We start from the raw sequence: 26,845 nt of genomic DNA, 5'->3' as shown, positions 1-26,845 counted from the left end.
CTCTTCAGTTTAAAGAGCCTTAGAATCTGCTTTTCAAAAAGGAAACCAAAAACTACAAACTGTAGTGGTCTCTGACCATCCTATTGATCACATTCTTGCTCTTAACTAATAGCCTGCAATATATATCTACAGCTAGCTCTCTACCATGAACTGAATTTGTGTGTTCTCAGCCATGGTGTTGCTGTTTTCTAAATGTAACCAACATGGCACAAGTGTGATATAAATTCCTTGCTTTTTTCTATAATGTGTCTAGTCTAGTAGAAAGATCAATGGTTTTGGCACCAATCACAAGTTTCAGTTAATTATTAGTTATTTTAAATATTAATTATTAATTATTTTCTTGCAAGTAACTGAAGTCTTGATCACAAGTTATATGGAATTCCCTTAGAAATATGTTGAACAAATCTCTGCTCATCAGCTGTTTGTCACTTAAAACTGACTTTAATCTTTCTGACAGTGATTTCTGATCTAGTAGAACGTATAAATTTATCTTTTCTAACAGAGTAACATACAAATGCATCAGACCCATCCAGCCTTCTGAAAAGATTTCTCCATAGAGCAATGAGTTGTAGTCCCAGATCCTGTGTATTTGTTGTTGTTGTTGTTTGTTTGTTTTTGTTTTTCTTCAGGATGCTCAATGACTTGAGTTCAGGGATAGGGTAGGTCCTAAAACTGCAGGACAGCTTCTTATAAAAAATTTCTTGGGGAGCAGGATTATGCTGCGTACATGAAAATGATGCATGCATATGTGGTTTCTTGGGCTAAAATAGTAATGTAAGAGTTCCTACATAGTCCAATAGCTGTCACAAGATCACTTTTTTTTTTTTTTATTGCAAGTGTGATTCTTTGACCTTCTTTACCTAAAGTAAATGGAGTACTGCAGGCACACAGTTTAATTGAAAGAAAAAGTTCAGCAAAATTAGATTCCTGTTCTCTTTGGGGATGGGGTGAGGGGTGGAAATGGTAGAGGAAGTGCTATCTCCCATTGGTGCTGTGATGTTCACTTACTCCAGAAATGCAATACATGTAAGAAACCACTCTGATCAAAAATGTGGCCAGTATAGGTATCTATTTTGCTCCATCCGTATCCTTTCCTTAATTATCACTTAAGGCTGGTATGTATGGGAAGCTTACTAACAAAACTGTCAGTACAGTGCTAGTAGGTGAATTCCATATGCAGGCATACTTAGTCCAGAATAAACCTCCATTAATCAAATAGTGTTGATTGAATTATATAATGAGAAATAGATTTATATGGTTATATTTTGTACTCTTAACTAGTCTTAATACAGAACAGACAAAAATTAACACTTGGTCTGTTCTGTTCTTTCTATTTTCTGCTTTACCTTCACGCATACCTCTAATTTTCCAATTTTGCCAGTTTATTAGATAAAGCTCCCAAAGCCGAAATAACTGAAGTTGTGAATATTCACTGGTAGCTCTTCTGAAGTTAGTACTTGCCCTACTAAACTATTATTTTTGCTTCTAAAACTAAGTATCGTGGTTTAGTATTGTTGGTAGTTTGTGGAATTCAAATTCTAGAAATGTATATGGCATATGTGGAGGTAAAGAGTAAATGGGTGGGTTCGTCATGAAAGTCTTTTTTGAATTCTTCATGAAAAATGAAGGTAGAACAGTTCTGTTTTATATTTCACATGTAAATAAAGATTCCAGGTGTCAAGATCTGTTTGAATGGAACTAGAGGGATGATTAACACTTAAATTTGATAGAAAAGGAAAACTAATAATGAAATTGTTAGTAAAAGGTTGGTTATTTGTTCAGGACACAGAATGAAAGAAGCATATTGTCATTGTTGCATTTTCTTAGTACTTCTTGTCCCAGTGGATGTGGGTATTGTCTTACTTGATTTATTTTTAAATATGAGAATGCCAAGAAATATTAAATGCAGGCCAGTCTGTCCTTGAGGTAGTAGTGTGAATAACTGATTTGTATTTCTCAATCCTCTTTAAATGTGTTTGGTGGAATGCATTTTAAATACATCTAAAACAGTGTCTTTTTATCCCTACTGGTATAGGTCTTTATCTGTAGAATTACTGGGCAGACAAGCTGGATGAGACTAGAATTTTTCATGGTTAAAAATAAAAAATGAAGACAGCAAAAAGTCCCCAACCAATAGGACACAGTTATATTTTGCTTTCAAATGACCTCTGTTTAGCAGTTCTACTCATAGTTTATAAAACCGAGGCCTGGTCTGGATTTTGTTTGCTACACTTTGATGCTTGCAATCGTGGAAACTGGTTATGGCTGTTCAGTTACTTTGCCTTTAGGTAGGTGAATAGTGTGAATTTTACCAAAGCCTACAACTTTGCTTCTGAAACTTTGAGTATTAATGATTGTGCAGGAAAATCTGCAGTAGACAGTTTGACTCCTATAAAGAATATTCTTCTGTTCTGAAGATGAGACTTGCTTGTACTTTTACTCATATTTCATGGAGATTAATAATTCAGAAGTGGTTATTGATTTTTCCTTCCATTTGTCTTTTTTCGTCTTGGGTTTCATCTGAGCTGCATCTTTGCAAGAAAGCACGTGCTACAGTGCTCATCCTGCAGGATGGCATAAAAGCAGGAGGGAACAGTGCCTAAAATGGATGTCCTATTTGATTTCTGCTAAAAAAAAAAAAAAAAAAAAAAAAGCTTATTTCACATCTTTTCCTTTCTTGACTAGTAGGCCTTACAAGGAGCAAATAGCTGTTTACCATAATGCCCCCTACCATGCTTGCTATCTACTAATGCTAGTTTGGAGGAACTACATTTTTACTATTCAAATTTCAAATATGCCTCACAGAACAGTTTCTGTTCTGTAATCAAAGTATATGGCTGTTTCCTGTAGTATCTTTGCACATAGTAGCAACTAAATCCTCTCTGTTTTTTTCTTTTTTGCTTGTCTTTAAACTGCAATTCATTGTGAGAGAAGCTTCCATATGATGGCACTTAAATCTGAACACTGATAAGTCACAGGTTCTGCATTTTTCCAGGCATATGACCGCTGTTTTATGTTTCTTAAAGAAAATGCCTACATTTCAACATCTCAATGTTTTCCGACTCTAAATATCACACTGAGGAGAAAGGTAAAGGAAGACAGGTATGGGTTAACAAAAACTCTCTTTTTGAGAGTCTTCAGTAGTCTTTTATACTGAGTTGCATAACAGAAATGACAGGATATTGCAAACTTTCCCATGTATATTTTGTTCTGGAAATCTTACCTATGCCACTGCCAATTCTAAAAGTTGTTCTACCTTCTCCCCAGCCTTTCTTTTGCTTTGTCTATCAGGCTTAGCTTCCCATCTTCAGTTTGCATAATCTTCAGTCGCCACTGCTTGTTGCAGGTTTGCCCCTAAGGATCCTGCTGTGAATTTCAGAACTGTCCTACAGGTGTCCTCTATAACATTTGTTATCTGGACAACCGTATCTGGTAAATCAGTGCCTCTGATCTAATAAATACTCTCCTTAAAGATGTCAGCAGCCTTTCTGTTTCTGTTCAAGCCTAGGAGGCAGTTGAAAAAGCAGCAAGTCCCTGGGAATCTCATCCTTCTCAGGGTAGCTGTTGTCTATTACAAGAGATAAGTGGCTCTTTCAGAGAAAGAATGAGATAAGAAACTGTTAAACATATCTGGAAGAAAAAGATGCTCTCTACAGTAGGAAGGATCTTGCACCATAGTTTGGTTCTTGCAGCTTCTCTCACACTGCCTTAGGTATTTCTTTGTTACTTTTCAGTGCTAGACCTGGCTTATATCTTCTGTTGTTCTCAACATATGCTGAGACATGTGAAAAGACATGATGTGCCTCTGGCTGGAGAAGTCTGGTGGGTGTTAACTGGGTACTAATGCTGATGAAGGCTGCTGAGGATACACAGGCAGCATGGACTCTGTGTGTGGAAGACAGGAGTTTTTCTTCAGGTAGACGTATGCTACTTATTGGCAACATTTGGAGCAGTCTTTCCTTGAACTCCTTGTTATAAAACCAACAGGATTATATCCTAGTCCCTCCTTCCTCTCTACTGCATTAAGCCACCCTTTTCACAGAATGGCTGAGGTTGGAAGGTACCTCTGAAGATCATGTAGTCCAACCACCCTGCCAAGAAGGATCACCTTTTGGGTGCTATGAAGTCATCCTTTGCTCATGCAGGCTACACATTGGTTCCTACTGTGCCCCAGTATTTGCTTCAATCCCTCTTTATGTTCCTTCTGGTGTTTTAGTACTGCGCATGTTTGCTCCAGTTTTGCAGCCTTGATTTTTATGTCTCTTTATCTTTTCCATCGAGAGCTCTAGACAGGTCATCTTCTGTTATTTTCCCTAAAGCTTTTGAGTTGCTGAGTTAAATTAGGATCACCATTTTTAAAACCTTCTTTTCTGGGACAAGAGAGACCAGAGTGTTGCCAAAGAACTCTCAGGTTTCACAAATTTGTTTAAAGTAGGAATTGGAAAAGAGGTTGATAACAGGTGCTGACAGTCTCTCTGGACCTACATTAAGAATGCTATTTGGTGAAGAAAATGATAAACAGACAAATGTAACAGATGATTTGGCCTATCCACCTGTGAACTTTTTAAAAACCACAAGTCAAAGTCTAAAGAAACTATTTCTCAATAGCTCAGGTAATCACTCATTAGGCCCTGAGGCATCAGAAAGATGAAAAGATTACTCTCTAATTAAGAAGTGAGCATAAATGCCTAACAATAGTGGACCTGCAAAGCAGCTGAAAGAATAAAATACTTAAGGGATCAAATGTTTCTTGACAACTAACAAGGTGTGACTGCTTTTCAGATATAGATACTTTAAAAATATAGTCACTCAACAAGAGCACGAAGTAAATACTTAGTCAGAATTTAAGCAGTCATACAGAATGGAAGGGTACTCCTATTTGTAAGTAAGAAAGAAAGCTGGAAAGACACACAAAATAGTTACACAAAAAGATTCAGGTGTATTTAGCAAAAACAAGTATTTAAAAAAATCCTGGTAAAGCCCATAAACAAGAGCAAAAATCAGTGTACCTGGAGAGAAAAGAGGATAGGCAAGAGGGTTGTAGAAGTGATTTTCCAAAAGCTTGAAACAAGTAGTCAGTTTTTTTGTTTGTTTGTTTTGTTTTTTTAAGAAGAGAGCCTGTGGAAAAGTCAGTAACTGGGTAGTCAAAAAATAATCTTCCAACAGGATGGATGCAAACAAATCCTTGCACAACTGTGGTCTCCTTCATACAGTATGCTGCGGAGGTATCCTGCTACTTCTCTAGTAATTACATTGCCAGGCCAGTCTTCTGTAATGAGATACCAGAAGTCAGAATTCTTTGCATTGTAAACTGTGTGCTTTTCATTTAGAGGTGCTAGGAAATACCTGACCTTACTAATAAAAACAGAACTCAAATTAAAAGCATGGCTATGGCTTGGTGTATACATGGTAATCCTTTGTTCCACCAATCCAGATGTTTGTATGCTGTTTATTAGAATCTCTAGTCTCATTAAAGACTTGGTGTATGGTTATGAAGGAAAATCAGGTGCATTTGAGCCAAAGAAGCCTATGGAAGATAGCAGGCAATTCTGAGCCACTGTCTGAATATTTACTGTAAGCTCTATTCAGTATTATGCTTTAGCATAATGTTCTTGGAATTCTAATATTTCATCAAGAAACTCAGCCTTCACTTTATATAAACTTTTCAACATCATAGTATAGAAAAGCATGGAGGTGCGATCCTGGCTGTAACCTAATACTTGAAAATAACAAGAAAAAACATCTTAAGAAGTCATTTTTGTTATTTGTGCAGGCCTGGAGAAATAGCCAGTTTGTGACTTCCAAGTATTTATGATCAAGAACAATCCTATCAGTGCGATACAGACTGAGGTACACAGTGATGATAAATGTTCGTGTCAGTAACAGTTTAATTCCTTATGTAATTCTATGCTCTAGTCAGTGGAGATCTATACCTTATATCTCAGGAAGTTTCTAGGCCCTTTCCAAGCCCAGCAGACAGGGACTACAGTTTTCCAGCATAAAGAGAGGATCTTTGTTTCAAACCCTGGTGACTTGGTGGCTGTCATTATTTGACTCATTAAAGGAGAGTTTTTGTTAGTGTAAGTGGTAGAAACTCCATCCCTTCTCTAATTCTGTTAAAATAAATCTGTCCTTGCATCATAGTGTCCCTAAATACCAGTGTTCAAATGGTTCTTGGAATGGAACATCAGTAAGCCTTAGTTAATACCAAGAGCACTAGTTTTATTTTTTTTCCCCCCTCAATGTTTTGTGGTCCTGATGTTTGTGATGTCTTATAGGTGACAAGTGAAATGTACTTATTTCCTGAAAGAATGAAGAAACTGTGATGATGTTGATCATAGCTCTGTAGGTCTTTCTGGCTTTAGAAAGTAGGAACTGGAAGCTAGAAAATGGCCTTCCCTTTAGGAACTGGAAGAGACTTGAAGTTCAGTAAGTGCTTTCTTTCTTAGTGCACCTTTTCTTCTTTCTTTGACAGCTATTCTTAGGGGGTTGGCTTTTGTTTTTTCTAAATGATAATTTGTTGATCTCTTTAGAAGCTAAAAAGAAGAGGCTATCTGCAATTGTCATCTGATCACATAAAGGCAGGAGGGCTGCCTCAAAGAACTGTGCAGAAAGAAGGCTTTTTAGGCCAGTTAAATGACTGGTTTGTGGTAAAGGCAGCAACTGTTTTAAGAATCCCTTCTGCTTTGAACAAATGTTTTGCTAGTCAAGCAGCACAGATATGAGCTGATTGTACGCCATGAATTTGTACTTTGTGAAAACTGCCTTAACTCATAAGTAATTCTTATTTGTAAGAACACTTGTGATAGACAAAAACACAACCCTGCCTGCCAGGGCATAATCATATAACAAACTGGAAAGTGAGGGGGTAAATTAGAGGTAAGAGATGCATCTGTCTCCTGTTCATTCATTTAACAGAGAAAAACATTTCTGATATAAACTCTCAACAGCAACTGGAAGACTCAATTTTTTTTTTTTTGTGATTTACATGGAGGCAGATACATTGAGACAAAAGAGATAAGATCATGTTAGCATTTCTCACTTTATAGATTTCTCACTTTATAGAAAAGGCAGAGGAAAAGCACCATTAAAGACATGAGAGTATGGACGCACTAGTGAAAGTTAATGGGAAATAATTCTTTTTATTTTCCTCTCCTGAATTAGGGAGTATGACACAAAATCACTGGCCAGAAGTTACAAATCAAGTACGTAGGAGGAAGAACCTTTTGTACATGATGCGTTGCTAAACAGTTGCCACAGTTGAAAAGTATACATAGATTCAGAGCGCAATAGAGAAATCTTCTAAATGAAGATGGAAACAACCTTTGTTGGAGAGCGAGGGCTCCTAAGCTGGTGTCTTCCAGAAACTAAGAGGTATACTCACCGGTATACCAATCTGTCTTGTATCTTATGCTCTTGCACAAACTGGTTGAGTTTGGAAGGGACCTTTGGAAGTCATCTGGTCCAACCCCAATGCTTAAGCAGGGTCACCCAGAGCAGGTTGCCCAGGACTCTGTCAGAGATTCAGAGATCTTCTGAAGATCTCCAAGGAAGGAGACTCCACAACCTCTCTGGGTAGCCTGTACCACTACTCAGTCACTTGCACAGTAAGGAAGTGCTTCCTGATTTTTAGGTGGTACCTCTAATGCTCCAGTTTGTGCCTATTGCCTCTTGTCCTGGCACTTGGCATCGCTGAGAGGAGCTGGGCTCTGTCCTCTCTGCACCCTCCCTTCAGATGCTGATGAGATCCTACCTGAGCTTTCTCATCTCTAGGCTGAACCGTCCCAGCTCTCTCAACCTTTCCTCGTGACAGATGCTCCGCTCCCTTTATTATCTCAGTGACCCTTTTCCGAACTCCTTCCAGAAGCTCTATGTCTATATTGTTCTGGGAAGCCCAGAAATGGACACTCAGCTCCAGGTGTGGGCTCACCAGGGCTGAGTAGCAGCATGACCCCCTGGAGTATCAGCTGCTCCACCCAATTTTGTGTCATCTGCAACCTTCTTCAATCACTTAATTGCAGTTGTTGCTATTTCTCTGTGGCTGGAATGTTATGCTGTACTGATGATTCTGGTGACTGGAAAATAATTGTGCCTCCCACCACTTGTTAGTTGCCCGGTTTGACTGTCAAGTGCGTAGCTGGGCACAGAGCGACAGATCAGAACTGCTCCTTGTGGTGACTTTTACTTTGAAGGTGAAAGCAAAACTTAGAAGGCCCTGTCCTCACCTAGTGCTTGTCACAGGCATTCCTAGCCACCACAGTACGCTTACTGGCATGTGCAAGTAGCTGGTGTCACTGCCTCTGTGTTGGAACTGTCAAGCAGCAGACTGGGATGTGGCAGGTGTAACAGAGCAATTCAGCAGCTCCCATTGCACGAAACTATATATATATATTTTTTTCAATATGCAGCTGAAGTTTGTCTCTTTGAGTTCCTATTTAAAACATATTAAAAAAAAAAAAAAAGCCTCAGATGTTAGATTCCACTGTGTTAATGTTTCCTGAGGTTCACAGATATTAACCACTGATTAGCATCATCTGCAAGCTAGGGAAAGTAAAGTTGTAATTTATTGTTAAAATGCATCAGAATTTGGTTACAGTTCTATTCCTGAGCCTTCCATTGTCTCAGAAGGTCACCGAGAGGGACACTTGCTGTAGGGCAGGCAGGACGCCTTCGGCTTTCCTAGTTAACTCTGTAAGCTGGGACCTTGTGTAAGGCAAGCAGGACCCTGGTAGTGGTTTTCAGTGCTTGCTATGGATAAAAGGTTACTATTGGCAATTAACATATTATGGAGTAGTTACAGGCCCTGCATGGAGTGTTCCAAATACTGGGCTCTCATTCCTGCTCTGCTGGGCTTAGAAGCATGCTTCCCCTGCCTCGCAAGTCTAACAGATCAGGCACTGTGATATTGGTTAAGAAATGAGTTGCGAAGTTCTTAGCGAAATGCTTAAATCATTTTCTGAAAACCGTGCTGGAAATAATCTCCAGAGCTCAGGTTGCTGGCATTCTCGCGTCGCTCACTCAAACTCTGCTGCTAGCCAGGCAGCACTGTCACCAGCCAAGCTGCTCAGGCTGTACCGGCTCTCTCCCTCTCGGTTCACGGCTAGCCTGGCGCAAAGCCCCCCCTCAGACGAAGGGGGGAGTGCCGCTGCTCAGGGGCACCGCTCCGCGGAGCAGCCTGACTGGAGCCCGCGGGGGAACAAGCGTTCCGGCAACGCGGGGACCCGCTCGGCCCCCGCCACGCACCCGGCCTGCCCGCGCCCACGAGCGGCCGGCCCCGACGGCGGCGGGGCGCTGCAGCGGCGGGCAGCGCGCAGGGGGTTAAGGCAGCCCCGCGCGGGGCCGCGGGCGCGGCGGGGGCCGGGCGGCTCCGCCCTCGGCTCGCCCTGACACAGCAGCTGCCGCCGCGGGCCTGCGCCGCGCATCCCCGGCTCGCCCCGCGCCCCGACACGGCCGCCGCTCCGCGGGCCGCGCGTCCCGGGACACGATGGTATGTGCGCGGCGCCCGCCCCGCCCGGCCCGGCCCGGCCCGGCAGTCCCAGGCTTGGGCTGGGCTGGGTTGGGCTGGGCTGGGCGGCGGGGGGGCGGCCGCCGTCAGGACCCGCCGTCAGGACGGCGAGCCCCTCGCGGGGCCGGGGCAGCGCGGCTTTGTTCTGGGGCTGATGCCGTCCGCTGCTGTGGAGAAAGCTCGTCGGTCGGGGGAGGACGGGTTCCGGGGGGTGGGGGTGGGGGGGTACTGGAAGTGCAGGTACCCGGCCCGCGGACCGCGCCCGGCCCCGGCTCCCCGGCCATGGCCGTCCGCTGGCGGACCGGGGGGCCGGGGCCGCGCTGCCCTTGCGGAGGAGCGGCTGAGGGCTTCGCGGAGCAGGCTGCGGCGGCCGCGTTTGGCCTTCCTTGGAGTCTTATTGGAGCCGGGGGCCGACCGGCCGGTGGTCGAGGGGGCCGGGGTAGCGACAAGAGGGCGAGGGGGCTGCGGATGGCGCTGGTCGTTTATGACCCTTGTGAAGACCTCGCCCCTTTCAGCTGCTCCTGCTCCCGGGGTGTCGGGACAGACTGGATTCCCTAGCTGCTCAGCTGTTTACTGCGCTTGTGTCGTTAGCTCAGGCACAGAGAAGGATGCCCAGTGAATCTGGAGGAGGCTCTGGAGAAGACGGTCTGCCTGCCGGGGGCTGCCGGAGCCAGCGCTGCGGCGCTATGTCTGATCCTGGCGTGGTCGTGCCTGAAGATGCGGCGCTCGGGAGAGGGGCGGCGGCGGCACAGGGCACCTCGCGGGCGCTCCCTTTCGGCAAGGCTCGGTGGAAGCCGGCATTAATGCCCGCACCGCCGTCCAGCTCGGCGCTGGTGCTGGAACGAGGCTAATGCCTGGCAGGAGCCGGGAGGGCTGTAAAGGGGGACTGTCGTGCCGCCGATTAGATGAAAGAGAGATGCGGGCACCCTCCTGCTATTTCTCTTTCCTTCAGTGCTGCACACCCACGCACGAGTAGTCTCGGAGTAGCTGAAGTCTGGCTTTGAGCTGCTCAACGCTACATTCTTCCGCTACAGGAGGCCAAAAAGCATTCCAACTCTTCCAGTTAGTGGGGTAGGAAAAAGGGAAGGTTCTTGCAAAACGCAAGTGAGATGCAGCTTTTCTAGGGCAGCGGAGGAGGAGAAGAGATGTGGCTAGATTTGGAGTTGAATTTTGTTATAGTAGGCTACAAGGAGGCATTTTGTGCTTTAGAAGTGAAAACGACAAAGTGCTTTCTTTTTCCTAGTAGCAGTCCTTTGTCGTCCCTTCCCCTGCTGTGCTTCCCCGTGTAGCACAGTGGTGTATGGGGCCAGCTTTTCCCTTTTTGAGGAGGGGAGAAGGTGCGTTACCGCTGGTGCAGTGTGATGACACCTTTGCGGTCCATGGACACACAGGGATCTGTTTTTTTTTTGATATCTTTGTCCTCCGTTAGTATTGTCTGTAGTAAACATCTTGTTAAAAGTGTTAAATCATCTATGCTAGTGCTAAAATGTATTGAAGCATCTCAAAATAGGGCTTTTTATCTACAGCGTCCGGAGCTGGAGCAGGGTTTAGCGTGGTGCACATGTCAGGCTACATGACTGTGAATATCTATCGGAGACTGCTGTTTTGGCTGCGAGGAAGAAAGAGAGGCAAACCTCTTTGACTGAGGAGGGAGCAATTAAAAGTCGGTACTGATGCCAACAAAAGCTTTTTTAATAGAAAAGAGAGGGGCCGCTGTGGCTGGGGGCTGTGAGCAATCGGGCTGGGGCTCACAGTGATGTAGGAAGGAGAAAAAGGAGGGAGCTGGACATATTTATCGCACAGCGGGCTCGGAGGGGAGGAGCGTGGCTGCTGCACACTCACACGCAGAAACGCGCACACACACACTGCGGCAAATTCTGCAGCTGGTGCCTGCTGGCTTATGACTGCAGAAAAAACAAGCTCCAGTTTAAACTCTCTGATCTCAGAGACGAGGCGTTTCTATTCCAAGTATCTCTGGTTCCACTGCGAAAAGCCCTGCAGGCTGGGCACTCTTCCAGAAGGACAGGAATTCCTTTTCTTCTGATGGGGCAGGGGACCTTTGACTGCATAAGGTCAGTATCCTCCCTGTCTCCTTGACAGCTCTGTACTGCTTGGTTGCATCCAGATTGCATGTCTGCCCTTACACTTCCTCCAGCAAGTCGTGGTTGTATACAGGCCAGAAACTCTTTTTCTCTCCCCTCCTTTCCTTTGATCTGACAAGGCCAGGCTGTCAAATCTTCCACCTTGCTCCCATTTTGTGGACAGAGGGATGTGTAGATTTGCAGTAGTTTCTCTCCTGGCAAAACAATCCACGAGAGGAATGTCGTTCACATTGTCTTTGCCATTCTTCCACATGTCTGTGTTGTCAGTATACCTTAGTCATGTCCTCAGCAGATATGGAGGTAAACAGACGATGGACTTGAGCAGAGGAATACAGTCAGCAATAGCCAGCACAGGCTCTCCTTAGTGAAAGCAAGGAAGCCGTCTGTACGTAAACAAGAAATGCAGCGTGTCTCATTCAAAGGAAGGTGGCTGGGCACCAGACTAGGGGTAGAAGAGGGGTTCTACAGCATGAGCTTCTATGGGGCATGGTCTTGCATTCTTCTGTCTGTCTTCATTCACATACCATTCTAGGTAATTCCTGGGATGGCTGCATCTCTTAAAAGAATAAGAAACTGAGAACCAAGTAAGGATCCAGCAGTATGTCTTTGTGATAGGTGTCTGAGATCCCAGTTGGTTCTACTGCTGGCCTCTTGGCTAGCACAGCCAAATGTGCTATGTGCATTATCACAGGCTTTCGTTTGTGATTGATGGATAGGAAAGAGAGAGACCTGCAGGCCACTGAATGCTATTGGAGGACAAAGAGGACAAGGTTGGTTAATATCCAAGGACTTCACAGTAATAACTAGCTCAAAATGAAGGGTGTACTTTCCAGACTGTGAAGTGTTTGTGAAGCAAAACTACTGCGAAGGGAAGGAAGGGAGGTAGTATAGTTACTGGGCTGATGGATTGTCTCTGTGTATGGGAAGGAAAGAGAATAAGTTACATGTATATGAAAGCTTAGAAAATATTCAGGGGAAGATTCACTGCAGTGAAAAAAGAGGATTTGTTTTTCTTTCCCCTCAAAAATCCTGAATTAGTTACAGGTCCATATCATTCTACAGACACAAGTCTTGCTGCTGTTGAGAGGAAAGACTAGAAAAGGTATTGAGCTACTTCGGTTCTAACTTGGTTGGTATTTGTTCTTTTTCCATCCCCTTTGAATTGCTTGATTGAATTATGTGAATTAGAGCAGCTTGGATGAATTCTGTGGACTCCTCTTACAAATACACATTTTTCTTTGTCTAGGACAAACATTTTCCCCCTTGCTAAAGCATTCAAGGTAACAAATTTCTACAGGTTTAACGAAAACTGTGGGGCAGTAGAGGAAAGTGATCCAACTTAGTGCCTTCACTGGGACAGTACGTATTCTGTTTGGCCTGCCATCTGGGCAGTCAGCACTTATGCACCAGCTGGTCAGACAGTGCACTTCTATCTCTGAGTGTGCTGCCCCTTGACTAGTTGGTAGTTATGACTCATAAGAGGACATGAGGATATTGCAAGGAACGTGGAGGGTAGCTAGGATTATTACAGTGCGACAGTGCAGTGTGGACACATAAAATAGTCATTAATTGCACGGCTAATGGAACAACTTAATTGTATATCCGGTGCTTCAGGGAGCCTTCCTAGGCTTTATTCACAGATGAACTTGAACATTGGTGTCCTTGGCCAACAGGTTCTTAGTTCTCCTGAGACAGGCCTCTAAGTCTTGCTGAGTCAATCTTTCAAATGGATAGAGTAACACTGGGTTGGACTATTTTTATGGGAAGTGCAATATGGTTTCCCTTCTGCGTTCCAAAAAGACATCATCATGCAAATACCTATGTTTTGAAATAAATCAGAAAGCCCGTTCTTAGCTTCAAAAATAAAGGTTTGGATAGTTCCTCTAGGAGGATGAAATTTGAGAATCGCAAATGAAAGGAGGAGTGTAAGTCACAGATGGGATAGGCTTTAACATGCACGTCTGTTATCAGTATGACCTACTGAACTTGAGTCTCTTTGTATGTATTACTGTCTTTCATGGGCCTTCTTGTGAAGCACCAAAATCTCTTGCAATTTGCTAGAACCTACCTTAGTGTCCTGGGTTCTCAGTAGACCAGGTATGTAAGGTTCTTGGTGAATTTGGCATTCTGCAATACAAGGCATCTTTTTAGTGATTTTTTACTGGCTTTTGAGATCCTGGAGAGTAAGGTGCAACAGGAGGAGAACTGAACTATAGTCACTGGTCAGTGCCTGGGGCGTTTTCCCTCCATTTCTTTAGTGTGAAGCAAAGGTAAAAACAAATATCAGAGCTCAGGCACGGCAAGACTGCCAGACCATTCATGTGTGATGTCTGAGCCAGTTCTCCTTTATCTCCTGGGATCCACCTAAATGCCTCAGGCAGCAGTGGTTTAATAAATGGTTGTTACTGAATATGTTCATAGAGTACCTGACCTGAAAGTCTTTTAGCTCTTTTAACCTTGGGAAGGAGAGACCGTTCCTGTCTCAGGGGAACTGGACATGGTAAGAAAATAGAAATACCAGGTGGCAGGACATAAACAGCACAAGCTATAGCCTTAATCCTCACCAGGAGGCTTGTCCAAAAGTTGCATGGTACCACTGCTTGGGTGGGCTGACATTTTCTAGCTCTGTTTTTCAGGTATCTTGTTAGTCTTGAGAAAAGTCCTTCTGGTTCTTTCCAATGAAAAGATTAAAGCTGTAAAAACTTGGTTCTGTTTTTCACAATATGCTATAAGAAGAAACAGATTTTAAAAAAAAAAAAGTCTGGAAGCATAACTGGCGAGTCTAGATCATTTGTTTCCTCTACTAACTTTCAAGTTAAGAGATTCTGTTAGGAAATTTTGCAAAATTGTTTTTCCACTTCCTGTAGCTAGCCAGGGATTTCACTGGGATATAGCCATCTCACCTGTGCCATCCTCTGTTAAGTGCCCCTGCCAAATTCTTAAATAACTGAGGAGAAAGATGGGAGGAAAAGGCCCTTATCTCCATTTTGAATGTTGTCTGAGGAATGTCAGCCTGTCATCAGACACTTGTGATACTAACATCTATCTTAGAGGTAAAATGGGCAAGAAACCAGTGACTTCTTGTGGGCTAGATTTATGTTCTGAAAAGCCTAAATGGTGTGAAAGGGGTGGACTGCAGTACTTGGACGTAACAGAGAACATTGCCCAGGTCATATAAGAAGTAAATTGCTTCAAACAAGTACGTGGCATCTTTTTGAAGAACCAGCTTGCAGGCTGGTAAATATGAGTGCAGTTGGTGTTTTGGCCCAGTTCCTGACTGACAGATTTGCATGAGTGTTTTAATTGTTAGGGGTTTTCTTTTCTGCTGCTGGTCCATGTTCAAAAGCAAAGGCGGAGGAAATGGAATGCATGGGACTGTGGAAGGGGTCTGTGCCTGCACGACTCTGAGGGAGCCAAACAAGAGAGAGGCTCTGAGACAAAAGTATTCGTGATCTTAGAAGACTGTTCTAGTCCTTTTTATTCTTCCAAGTTGGTAAGTTCAGTCCCTGATTGCAGCATAATCTGTGAACTGAGAGAGACCTGGCTAACTGCATGGCATTAAGAAGTAGGGGCTCAGGCAACTTCAGTGCAACTTCAGTGAACTCAGTGCAAGGCAGACTGGTGAGAAACAGTGGCTGAGTTGATCTGTCACTGGTATTGACAGAAGATGTCTCTACTCTGACACAAGCCTCCCTGCCTTCTCTCAAATACTTCTCATTGTTGACCAGACAAGCCTTTTATTTGCTGGCAGAATGCTCAGGTGGCCTGGAAGCTCTGCACCTTTAAATAACTTTCTGTATCTCTTTCATTGTCACCATACTCCATGCTGTAAATGAAATCCCAGGAATCCAGACCATGTAGAGAACTTATGAAGTGGCAACTAGATCCAAGAGTGCAAAGTCAAAATACAGCAAGGAAAAATGTTGGCAGAGGACAGCTGCTTTTTCCTCAAACGCTGACAGAATACAGCCCTTCTGTGCTTTACCACTGCTGTCACACACAGTCCACAGCTGGATTCATAAACATGTGTTGAATAGAGATCACATTCAGCATGTCATCTTCAAAGAAAGCAGGTGAGAGAGAAGACGAGCTACTTAGAATGAGACTGTTAGCTTTAGGGCATAGGAAGGAAGTTTGAGGAGTCTAAACAGATGCTAGAAGTCAGGGGCAAAGAGCTTGCTAGAAACTTGGCATCTGGGTGGGCCAACAAGAGGAAATCTGAGATTGATTTGTGTCCTTATTTGTGACAGTTGTCCTCTCTCCGATACAACTAAGTTCTCTCTGCCTCAGGCAAGATCTTGCTTACACAAGATCAGCAGTAACATTTCATATTGATCAGTTGTCCAAAACAATAAACAAAAATCAGGGAGAAACAGGACAGATCATGAGCTATACCTCCAAGTCAGACAACTATCAGCCAAATACTTCAAAACTAGAAGGACATAGCGAAGATATGTTATGTTCTGCTTGTACGAACATGTAGTCTGTTACTCATATTCTTATTAAAATTAAGAAATTGGAAGCTGCCCAGCTCTGCTACTTACAGGAGTCTTTAGCACTGGTATCTGGAATGATGCATCTGCCTCAGTGACAAAGAGTTTTATGGGAGCCTCTGTTCAGGGACTGGTGGCAAATCACAGCTGAAATTCTACTGACAAGGAAAACGAGAAAAATTAATTTGTTTTCCAAAGGGAACATCATTAGTCTGTCAATAGTTGGTGGAGTGAGGACAACAGATAAGAGGGTGTTTTAAGGTGTTCTTAGGTTTCCTTTAGTGGATTTAGCTGGAGACATTTAAGAAGCTACATCTCTAGCTCCTCACAGCTGGACAGAATGCCCGAATGCAGAGTTGTGTTCTTGATTCATGTGAATGCCTTACACTATTTCACAGCAAAAGAGACAAGGAGAGCTTCAGTTAGCAAACAACTCCAAGAAGGAGAGAAGTTTCTCAATGGGAGTTTGAGTCAGCTGAAAGGAACAGAATCTCTCCTGACTGATTCTGCACCTGGCAAACTATACAGAAGTGCTCATCTTACCCATTATTGTAGCTCAGCTGTGGTGTAACTTCCAGTTCAGGGACGTTTAACAAACTGTTGCTGGAACAGTAACTTCTGGAAATAGATACAGCTGTTTCCAAAGTGAACATCTGTGTCTTCAATTAGAGGTTCTAAAATGGCTGAGTTGTCAAGTTGTTCTTTAGTATAAGAGTGAGACAGTATGTGCAATTGAAAAGCAATTAGATGGTTGCTATGGTTGGCATGGTATAGAAATAAAAGTTGTCTGGGAGAGGAGCTGTAGATGGCATGAAGATATTAGAGGCAAGGTATGGAATACAGAGGAAAATGATAGGAGGGTGTATCTCCTGGGATGTAGCAAGTACCCAGCACCTCCCATACCTTATAAAAAAAAAAAAAAAAAAAATCTCCTCTCCTTGTTCAGGCGCTGGCTTACCTTCGTATTTCCCCAGAAAGTTGTCAGGCATTCTGCACAGTCTGTTCTTATCCAAAAGTGTGACTGAATCTCCTGACGAGCAGTAGCAGTACGGTAAGGTGAGTTATTAAACATCTCTAGCAAGGTCCACAAAAGGAAAACTGAACATTCCTTCAGGCACCTCAAGCCTTTCAGGGTGCTGTGTGGTGCCTGCCACTCTTCTCTGTGTCAGTGCCTTGCATCATGAAACCCTTGAACTCTATTAGGCTTTAGTGCACGAGGTGTTGTATTCCTGAGGGGGTGCTCTTCTACCCTCTGCCCAGCTCCAGTCTAGCAAGAATACAAGTAATAATGGTAAATATGCCACGTATACATAAAATTCCCATCAGTCCGTGTCTGGGATGTTACCAAAACTAAAACCAATACAGGAAACTTCCACAGCTCATTATTCTCAGCTGCTGAATCATGCTAGAAAGCTAAAACTACAGCACTTTTCTCATAATATTTTTATTATATTAAGTAATTACTGTAACTGTCACTGTTTACATGTGTTGATAGTGATAGGACAAGGGAGAATGGGGGAATGGTTTTAAACTAAGACAGGAGATTTAGATTGGAAATTAGGAGAAAGTTTTTCACTCAGAGGGTGGTGGTGAGGCACTGGAACGGGTTGCCCAGGGAGCTTGTAGATGCCCCATCCCTGGAGGCATTCAAGGCCAGGCTTAATGTGACTCTGGGCAGCCTGCTTTAGTGGTTGACAACCCTGCCCAGAGGAGGAGGGTTGAAACTAGATGATCTTTAAGGTTCTTTTCAACCCATGCTGTTCTATGATTTTGTGTTGTGAATAGAAGCTGGTGGAGAAGACTCTGGGACAGCCCCTTTCAGATGTGATCCAATCCATTGAGTTGATAGCACCCTTTGCTTCCCTCATCTCTGGAAAAGAAACAAAGAGTTGGACATACCCAGAATTGCTGGGATCTCTACCTTTCTTTAGGCACCTGAAGCCAATGATTGGGCACTATTTTGCACTGCAGCCTCCCACCTAGCACTAAAAATATCTCCTAGTCTTTACTGAGCAGTTTACAACAAGCTCCAGCTTTAGTCTTCACCTGATTTTTCTCCACTTACACTGCATGAAAATCTCATGTCATCTGACACAATACTACCTTTTAAGAAAAATGAGCAATAGAGTGGGAAACATCCCCTTGTGAGGGGATCCACAAGCGGGTCCACTGGCACGTTAGCGATCCTGCTTGAATTCCTGAGCTGGAAGAAATGCACAGATTTAGGATTGCACCAAAGCAAAGAGGTCTCCCTAACCACAGGGCGCTGCCAGTACCAGTGTGCTCTTTGTGTCCCCTGCTGAAATAGCTGTGGCTTGTATAATTGAATAATTATTCCTTAGAGCTGTTGGGTGAGGGAGAAAAGACACTCACTGTACAGTCTGGCGTTTGGGACACAGATGTGTCACGATCTGTTCACATTTCTGTGCCTAGCGAGTGTTTCAACTATGTATACAAAAGAGACTAACTTCAGCTGGAGGGACCAAGAGCAGCTCTGTTCCGTCTCTGGCAGACATGGAACCAAACAGAGGTTTGTTCATATCCCGAGGGAGTCAGCCAAGAGCAGACCAGTGGCATCTTCCTTTGGGTTCTTTGCCTTCTACAGGACTGCTAGATACAAGCCTCCATGTGCTTCCAGATTCCTTAATACTTCTCTGTGGCAGATCAGGATCGGGATGTAGGCAACACCTTGATTGTGGGCATGGACAACGATGAATTGGAGGGTGTTTTGAGCAGTCAAGAGGAATAAAAAGGTAACTCCGACAGCCTGAAGAGCAAAGTCTCATGGCAAGAAAAAACAAAGTGGTTTAAACTGGCAAAGAGTAGTGACCCTATCTTATCTTCTCAGTCAAAGTGTACGCTGAACCCAATACAGCCATTTTTGTTTGAAAAAAGAATGAGTCTGGGATTTTATGTGCGTGAATAGAGTATCCTGCAAATAATTTTCTGAAAACTTTTAAGGGAGAGAAAGAAAAGTAAAAATAACTGACAAATCAGTGCAAGTTTAAGAAAAAAAATCTTTATCTTTTATCAATAACTTTAAATGGTATTTAATTCTGGCAAATATATTCTGTTGCAATCTAAAAAAGTGAATATTTTGCTTTGAAATTAAAAGTTTTTTAAGAACAGCTCATTAGTAAAATGATTGTTTTAATATAGTAGCGAATATGAGCACTACATTAGCTATGGAATCTAATTTACAGTCTGTGGAAACTGAGACTGTGGGTCATCTTCTCTCTTCAGAATCTGAGGAGCTGGCCAAGCTCCTTTCCTTGTGCTTGGGTGATTCAGTTTGGACGTGGGATGTAACTCTGAACATGAAGGTGGCTGCCTCCTATGTGGCTAAGTTCCCAGAAGTAGAAGCGGACTATTTTGCTAAGCCAGGCTGACACTAGCACTTTCTATGCTCCTGTTTGCCCTCTAAAGGTCAAACCAAAATGAGATATAGCCGTTTGCTCTCCATGCCATGTTTGTGGCAGTGGCAGTTACTGCTGGTTGTGTAGGGCCAGGCATTGTTGCACAGATGCTCTACTTACAGCAGCTGCCTCCCTCTGCCAAAAACTTTAACTGTCAGTTTTCTTTAAAATAGAATTTTCCCCAGATCTTTCCTTTCTAGATCCCACCACAAACGTCCACATGCTGTTCAGAATCTCTTCAGCCAATCCATCTGCAAAGGGATTTCTTCTTACATTTATTGGGGATGCTCCTCTTGAATGTGTTGAGCTCACAGGCAGCAGGATGAGTGCGTGCAAACTTTCCTATTGCTGCTCACATTTTAGTTCATACTGCCAGTGCTGTGGTTACCCACAGGTTGCCCATGCTTCTGCTCACAACTATGAAAGCACCAAAGCATGTGTCAAAGGTTGATGTAGCCCCCTCACATGCTACAGCAGGTCAGGGATGTTATTCCTTCAGTACAGCAAGGATACCCAGGTACAGAGATGCACAGGCAGTCGGTAGGTAAGGAGGTGCTGAGCTGTGATTTTGCGGTTGCTGGTTTGTGTACTGGCTGCCAAAGCAATCTTTGTGTTTATTTTTTAATCCCTGAGCCCATCTGACTAGCTGGCAGAGCTTCAAAATCTCCTCCAGCTAGAGCTGGTCCTACCAGCTGTATGCTGCTCAATCTGCATGCTGGAGGAAGGAACTTCAGCAGCTGCGTGCCCTTCAGGTGGTGGTTTTAGGACATTGCTTCCAGCAAGAGTGCACTCGCTCTTCTCCCTCGCTGCTAAACAATGCAGGGCTTCCTTGGGCTTGCTGGTAGGGTGGGTCTGTATTGCAGTAGAAGGTAGGAATATGTTTTTGCACAGAGGGGATAAGAAGTAATCTGTCTCTCAGTAATCTGTCTCTCTTCCAAGGAGCTGTAGCTTGCTGCACTCATTACAGTGTTGGAGTGTTTGTGAGGAAGACAAAGGAGGTAAAGAGGAATAAATAATATTCCCTGGATGGGGGAGAGTTAGTTTCTATGTGGTCAGATGAACAGCCTGCATTCTCTTTTTGCCAAGGTCCTGCTAGCTCTGTAGCACAGACTTTGCACGTTCCCATCAGATACTTTTCCAGGCTAAACAGTCCCAGCTCTCTCAGCCCTTCTCTCATCAGAGGTGTGCCTGTCCTTTAATCATTTTTGTGGTCCTTCTGTGCATCTTGCTTATTAAGGTTTGATGTACCAGTCAGAACATCATGACTGACTTTAGCACAGTCTCCCTTGAAAGATGCCTCTGTAGTGCTCTGGCCTAGGTGATTGTATTTTACAAAGATGAGAACCTGGGTACACTGGCCTGACAATTGATCTCTTATTTCAGGCAAGTGCGTTGTAGCTGTAGTTTCTCCAGTTCTCATCAACAGAATAATAAGACCTCTGAGATTTGGTGGTCTGAAAGATTACAGCAAATGACAGCCAACAGCCCTTGCAGCTATACTTGTTAGCCCTTCAGATCAGCCCAGAAATTATTATTCAGCTACAGTTTTTTATAGGTGCTTTCAATTAGAGTGGCATTGCACATTACATACAAGGATCTTATTTGGCAGCAAGAGCAACTTTTCTGCCTCCAGGGCCATCTGTCTGCTTCTGGGATCATCTCTTTACTCGACATTCTGCTTGTCACGTAGTGACCCTAGACCACTGTCCTTTGTTTTAGCCTAGACTGATCTTCCTGCATCGTCCTTTTTGCTTGACTGCTGATCACTAAAAACAGTGTCAGGTCCTTCATTCTCTCACAGTATGTGTGTTTGCGTATGTAGACAGCTGTGGATGGGTAACTCGCACCAAAATCTATATGGTTTTGCTCATCGCTTGCTTTCCTCCAACAAAACCAAATAAAGTCTACATCCAGTGGGCCACATAAAACAAGCAAACAAAACAAACAAAGAACACTTTTCTCCCTCATCAGTCACGATCCTCAAATGCAGCCTGCAAATTCTGAAATGCTCCTTAGTACTAGCTTTAGAAGTTCTGCTATTGCCTAGAAAAGCTGTTCATCACGTCTGGGACATTAATGTATAATGCTTCCCTGGACAGTTCCTGCTGACTTCTATTCAGAAGGCAACTGCCCTATAGAAAAAGAGCTTTATGCATGCTATCTGTGGTCCTTCAAGATGGAAGTGGCATTGCTTCTGCACAACGGTAAGTATTGTCATCTATGTAGAGGAGAATACCCCTCTCTGAACTTTCAGTGAAGTCATGAATGAGGCATTTATATAGAAAATCTTTACATATCATATACTGCAAGCAGTTTGTGCAGGTAAAAAGCAACTAATACCATGAGTAAAAAACTAGTTAAGAGACAGAAAAAAAAATATGTGGCCAGGTTTGTGCCACATGAGGGGGTGAAATATAAGGGCTTCATGTTTTCCTACTAAATATAAAGTTGATCAATACAGCAATGACCAGAAAAGGGTTTGGAATGAACACGGGGGTGGATCAATTTGCAGATGATTCAGTTGCTTATATCTAGAAATGACTGTTAGGAACTTATGCAACTAAACTGTACAGTCATCATGATATCCCATTAAATTTATTGTCAAAAAATGCAAGATCAAGTACACTGGAAATATTAAACCTTCCGAACTCCTTGTAAGAGCTCAGTTAATTGCATCATGGCAGGATGAAATTTGGATGTCACTGTATACCCCTAACTGAAAATCCTTATTTGATGCAAAGTTAATGTCAGGTTATGTTATGATGCCTAAAACAAAACAAACAAACAAACAAACAAACAAACAAAAACAAGATAGGGAATAATACAGAAGATACAATAATTCCACGCTGCGTATTTTTTGTGCTCCTTCTTGTTTTGATACTTGCACTCTTACTTATCATAAGGGCCGTAGCAGAACTAGAGGAGTTTCAAGAATTAGTGACAGTGGGATGAGAAACTCTAGAGAAACTCTCCTTTTAAGAAACAGATAGCAAAGACTATGATTCTGTGATTCTGTGACTAGGGCATTTCTGCCTTGGTGGGGATATAATAGATAGAAACATTCTTTGTAAGTGCAGAGGCATTGTGGTTACTGCAGTAATTAGTGTTCCTTAGCACACAAAGTGAAGATTCATGTGAAAGGGGGATTTCAGTGTTAATGAAATTTACTCCCAGAAATACTGGGGGAGAGGAGATTTTGTTTAATGTATGCAGCAGGTGAGCATGGTTTGAGAGGGCTGAGCAGGGATGGGGATCCATGTTCAGAATGCACCTGGAGATCTGTAGGCCTCAACCTGTGCTCAGATGTTTGTGCCGGGCAAGTTGAAAACAGCAATTTTCATGAGCCGGAGAAGGATAGTCTTCATACTGTAAATGTATTTAAAGTTTTTTCCCATTTGCAGTGAGATTTCCAGGCGTGCAGTTCACCATGCTAGGGCTCTAGTAAGGATCATGGCTATGACCCAAACAGTGTGCTTTCAATCACTGCCCGCAATGTAAGCCACACTGTTACTCATTTCTGTTGCAAGTAATTTTTGTTAGTAAGAAGAAGGATACCAGTCAATGTGTTTAAATCTTGGGCAGGCCTGTGCAGAGGGAGCTGCCAGCAAAGGGCTCCTCAGACTGATGAGCACTTGTATTCAAAGAGGCTTTGGAATGACTGGCATTCCCTTAGCTGCCAAGCCTGCAGCCACTTGACTGTAGGTCTGAAAGGAGTTCAGGAACAAAAGCCCGAGGGCCAATACTCCACAGTCTGACTGCTTTGTCAGACTTTCCTGCCAGTGTTGTGGCCCAGCACAAATATGCTGTCTTCCTGGCCTGTTCTCTACCTTTTGCCTCTTACTGGCCTTGTTCTACCATGGTTCTGTCTCTGAGCAGCCAAGGCACAGTTTCCTCTTCCTGCTGACTTCTCATCTGACTAGTGAGATACTGTTTGTAAAATTATTTCCAGACCCAGGAGATACCTTTTGTTCTAGAAGCCCACCCTAGTTATAGGCTTGCTTTCAGCTGATGTTTCCTTTTCTGATTTGTTGTGAGTGTCTAGGAAAACTACTATAAAACAAGTTAAGCAAAATTTTACCTAAAGTAAACTTTTTATTTTCCTATTCTTTTAAAAGAAAGTTGGTGTTCTTTCCTACTTTCTTCCCCTCTTTTATTGGTAGGATAGTGAATTCTAAACTCATGGTTCACATATCAGCCAGCTGTAGGAGAACCTCTCATCAGTTTGGCGTCAAGGTTCCTAATCCTGGTGAAATCCTAGGCCAGTGGGTTTCCAAAAAGCTGCAGTAACTGATTTTTACAGGTTTGCTGTGCGCATTCCTGCCTTAGGAATGTTCCTCTGGATGTTGAGTCCAAGCCAGATCAGCAAGCCCCTGAGTGGCAGCAATTGCTGATCTTTCGTTTCAGGGATACAAAGGGGAAACAATACTGATGATTGAAGTAGGACCTTGAGCCCTGCTTCTCCCAGTAAGCTACTCTGAAAAGGGTCCTGTTGTATCTTGGGCAGTCACCTGATGTCAGCACAGAACCATCATGGCAGGGGAGCCAAAGAAAGTATCACCCTTCTGGCTGTCCCAGCAGCATCTCTCATGTGAGACGTTGTGCCAGTAGAATAAAGCATAGTTGGGCCAAAGGAAGGGTGCTGCAGCAACAGAGGAATAGTGGTGCTGCAGGGCTGGACAAGCACCCCTTCTCTCCCTCAAAGAAACTTTTGTTTCTGCAGCCTGACACGTGCTGACAGTACCTGGCAGTCCAGTGCCAGCCGTGTGCAGCTGCCACAGCCCAGCCTTTGTTCCATCCTGGGCAGGGGTGCGGCTGTTGCCAAGCTGGGCCCGGGGTGCTGGCTCTGAGGGGCTGACAGGCCGGGGGGGTGGCCGTGTGCCACCTCAGTCACAGCACGCGGTTCAGCCAAGAGCGTGTGTGCTGGTCTGATTTCTCTCTGAATTAAGTGCAAGAACCATGTTGGGTTTTGGTGTGCATGCATGTGTACAGTGATTCAGTGTTTCTGGAATGGGCTTGTCTATGTGGTTATGCTCCTGTATCCTTCTGAGAACCAATTGCAGCCAGGAAGGCCAACCATATCCTGGGGTGCATCAAGCACGGCATCGCTAGTCGGTCAAGGGAGGTGATTGTCCTGCTCTACTCTGTGCTGGTGCGGCCTCACCTTGAGTACTGTGTGCAGTTCTGGGCACTACATTACAAGAGGGACATTAAACTGTTGGACAGTGTCCAGAGGAGGGCGACGAAGATGGTGAAGGGCCTAGAGGGGAAGATGTATGAGGAGCGGCTGAGGGCACTGGGCCTGTTCAGCCTGGAGAAGAGGAAGCTGAGGGGGGAACCTCATCACAGTCCACAACTTCCTTGCGAGGGGGAGTGGGGAGGCAGGTGACCTGTTCTCTGTAAACACCAGTGATAGGACCGGTGGGAACGGTGTTAAGCTGAGGCAGGGGAAGTTTTGGCTGGACATCAGGAGGGGGTTCTTCACCGAGAGGGTGGTTGCACACTGGAACAGGCTCCCCAGGGAACTAGTCACTGCACCAATCCTGTCTGAATTTAAGAAGTGTTTGGACTGTGCACTTAGTCACATGGTCTAAACTTTTGGGCAGACCTGTGCGGTGACAGGAGTTAGACTTGATGATCCTTATGGGTCCCTTCCAACTCGGGATATTCTATGATTCTATGAATTGCTGCCACTGGAGAAAGGGAATCCACCCAAGAGTGGGTCAGGAGCAAAGCTCTGGAGGACTGCACTGCTTCACAAGGTCACTGAATTGTAGGTTGGAGGGGACTTCTTGAGATCACCTACTCTGATCCTACCTACTCAACAGGGTCAGCTACAGTGGGTTTCCCAGGACCGTGTCCAGTTGGGTTTTGAGTATCTCCAAGGATGGAGACTCCAAAACCTCTTTGTACAACCTGTTCCAGTGTTTGACCACCCTCACGGTAAAAAAGTGGTTTTTTTGCATGTTCAGATGGAATTGCATGTATCTCAATTTGTGCCCATTGCCTCTTGTCTTGTCACTGGGCACTACTGAGAGGAGTCTGGCTCCATCTTCTTCATTTCCTACGATCAGGTATTTATAAATATTGATAAGTTCCCTGTCTGGCCTCTTCCTCCCCCCCCCATTCTTTTCCAGCCTAAACAGTCTTATTGTTCTCAGCCTCTCATATGAAAACACTTCAGTCCCTTAATCATCTTCGTGGCCCTTCATGAGACTCAGTACTTCGCCATTCTTACCTTCCATCTGCCAGCAGCTGCTGGCTCCACAGCTTGAACTCTTCTCTTTCTTTCAAGCATGAAGAGGACTGCCCCTCTGTGGGATGGGAGGATGTGAGCAGACTGCTAACCAGCCATGCTTTGTTTACCAGTCTCAGCAGTGACAGCTCAGCTGCTTAGGTTTGAATGACAGAAATGGCAGAAAGCAGCAGTATTTTAATGCCTGTTAGTCCTGCAGACTGGCCCCTTTCCCTCTATGACTGGCATTGTCTGTTACAGAGCCATTAGGCTGACATTGCCTCCACAGCACCTTAGTACCTGGCGCCTGGAAGGATGCCCATGTGTTGGAAACAGTGACTGCTCTCTGGGCCTGAGAGCCCTCTTCATGCAGCACAAGAATGAGGCTACTGGCCTTGGTTCTCTACACCAAGTTGTGTTCTCCAAGTGATGTGGATAACAACTGCCAAAAAGGTCTCTATAAGCAGGAAGGTGGTAAAAGTTGAAGCAATGGGATTGTTTCCATTTCTCAACTGTAGGCCTGGGACAGAGTGGAGTAGATTGCTTCTGCACTGAGCAGCATGAGTGGAGGCCCAGGTGTGGGGTGAGCTGTGCAAAAACTTCCCAATGCAATCAGTGAGGAAACCAGGTACTCCTTGTGTTCACTGATGGGATCTAAGCAACACCAAAGTATCAGTGCCTTTACAGTTATTCTTACTTTAAGATAAGAGTGCGATGAGTGGATGAGTATTTTTTTTTGGCTGCAGTGCATGCCCCAGACACTTCCTGGGCCCTTCTCATATGCTCCACCTGCCACCCCACATACCACTCGCCGTGGGCTCACTTGCAGAATCCCTTCTTTGTGCAGGGGCTTGTTTTCTAGTCTGGCAGAAATGCCACTGAGCTGAGCGCAGACATTTCTGTTGCACAGTGATTGGTTTTGTTTTAGTCTGGAGGGACCATTTCAGACAAACTGAAAAAAATACAAGTTCACAAAGCAGATAGAGAAGCGGAGTATAAATAATTCTGCTCAGAGCTTAAAGCCTTTGTCATTTTGGTCTGAAAGATGCATTCAGGGCATTTCTAGCTGGTTTATACTTAATTGCTGGCAGTAAAAC

The 26,845-nt window shown here is 44.1% G+C and overlaps 1 protein-coding gene across 2 annotated transcripts in view; it reads left to right on the top strand.

Moving 5' to 3' along the window:
- Positions 1–26,845, top strand: part of MAP1A (microtubule associated protein 1A) — a 57,411-nt gene that overhangs the window by 13,504 nt on the left and 17,062 nt on the right. Inside the window, exon 1 of one of the 2 annotated variants that reach the window (XM_082769328.1) lies at positions 9,430–9,487. The exons of the other annotated variant lie outside the window; for it this stretch is intronic. The gene's annotated coding sequence lies outside the window, so the exon portion shown is untranslated. Of the gene's footprint in view, positions 1–9,429; positions 9,488–26,845 lie in introns of those variants that run through there. 2 annotated transcript variants of the gene reach the window in all.

The sequence above is a fragment of the Aythya marila genome, assembly GCF_965140915.1.
Source record: "Aythya marila genome assembly, chromosome: 11".
Lineage (NCBI taxonomy): Eukaryota > Metazoa > Chordata > Aves > Anseriformes > Anatidae > Aythya > Aythya marila.
The sequence above is the reverse complement of the archived record's forward strand: the minus strand, read 5'-3'. Positions and strand labels throughout refer to the sequence as shown.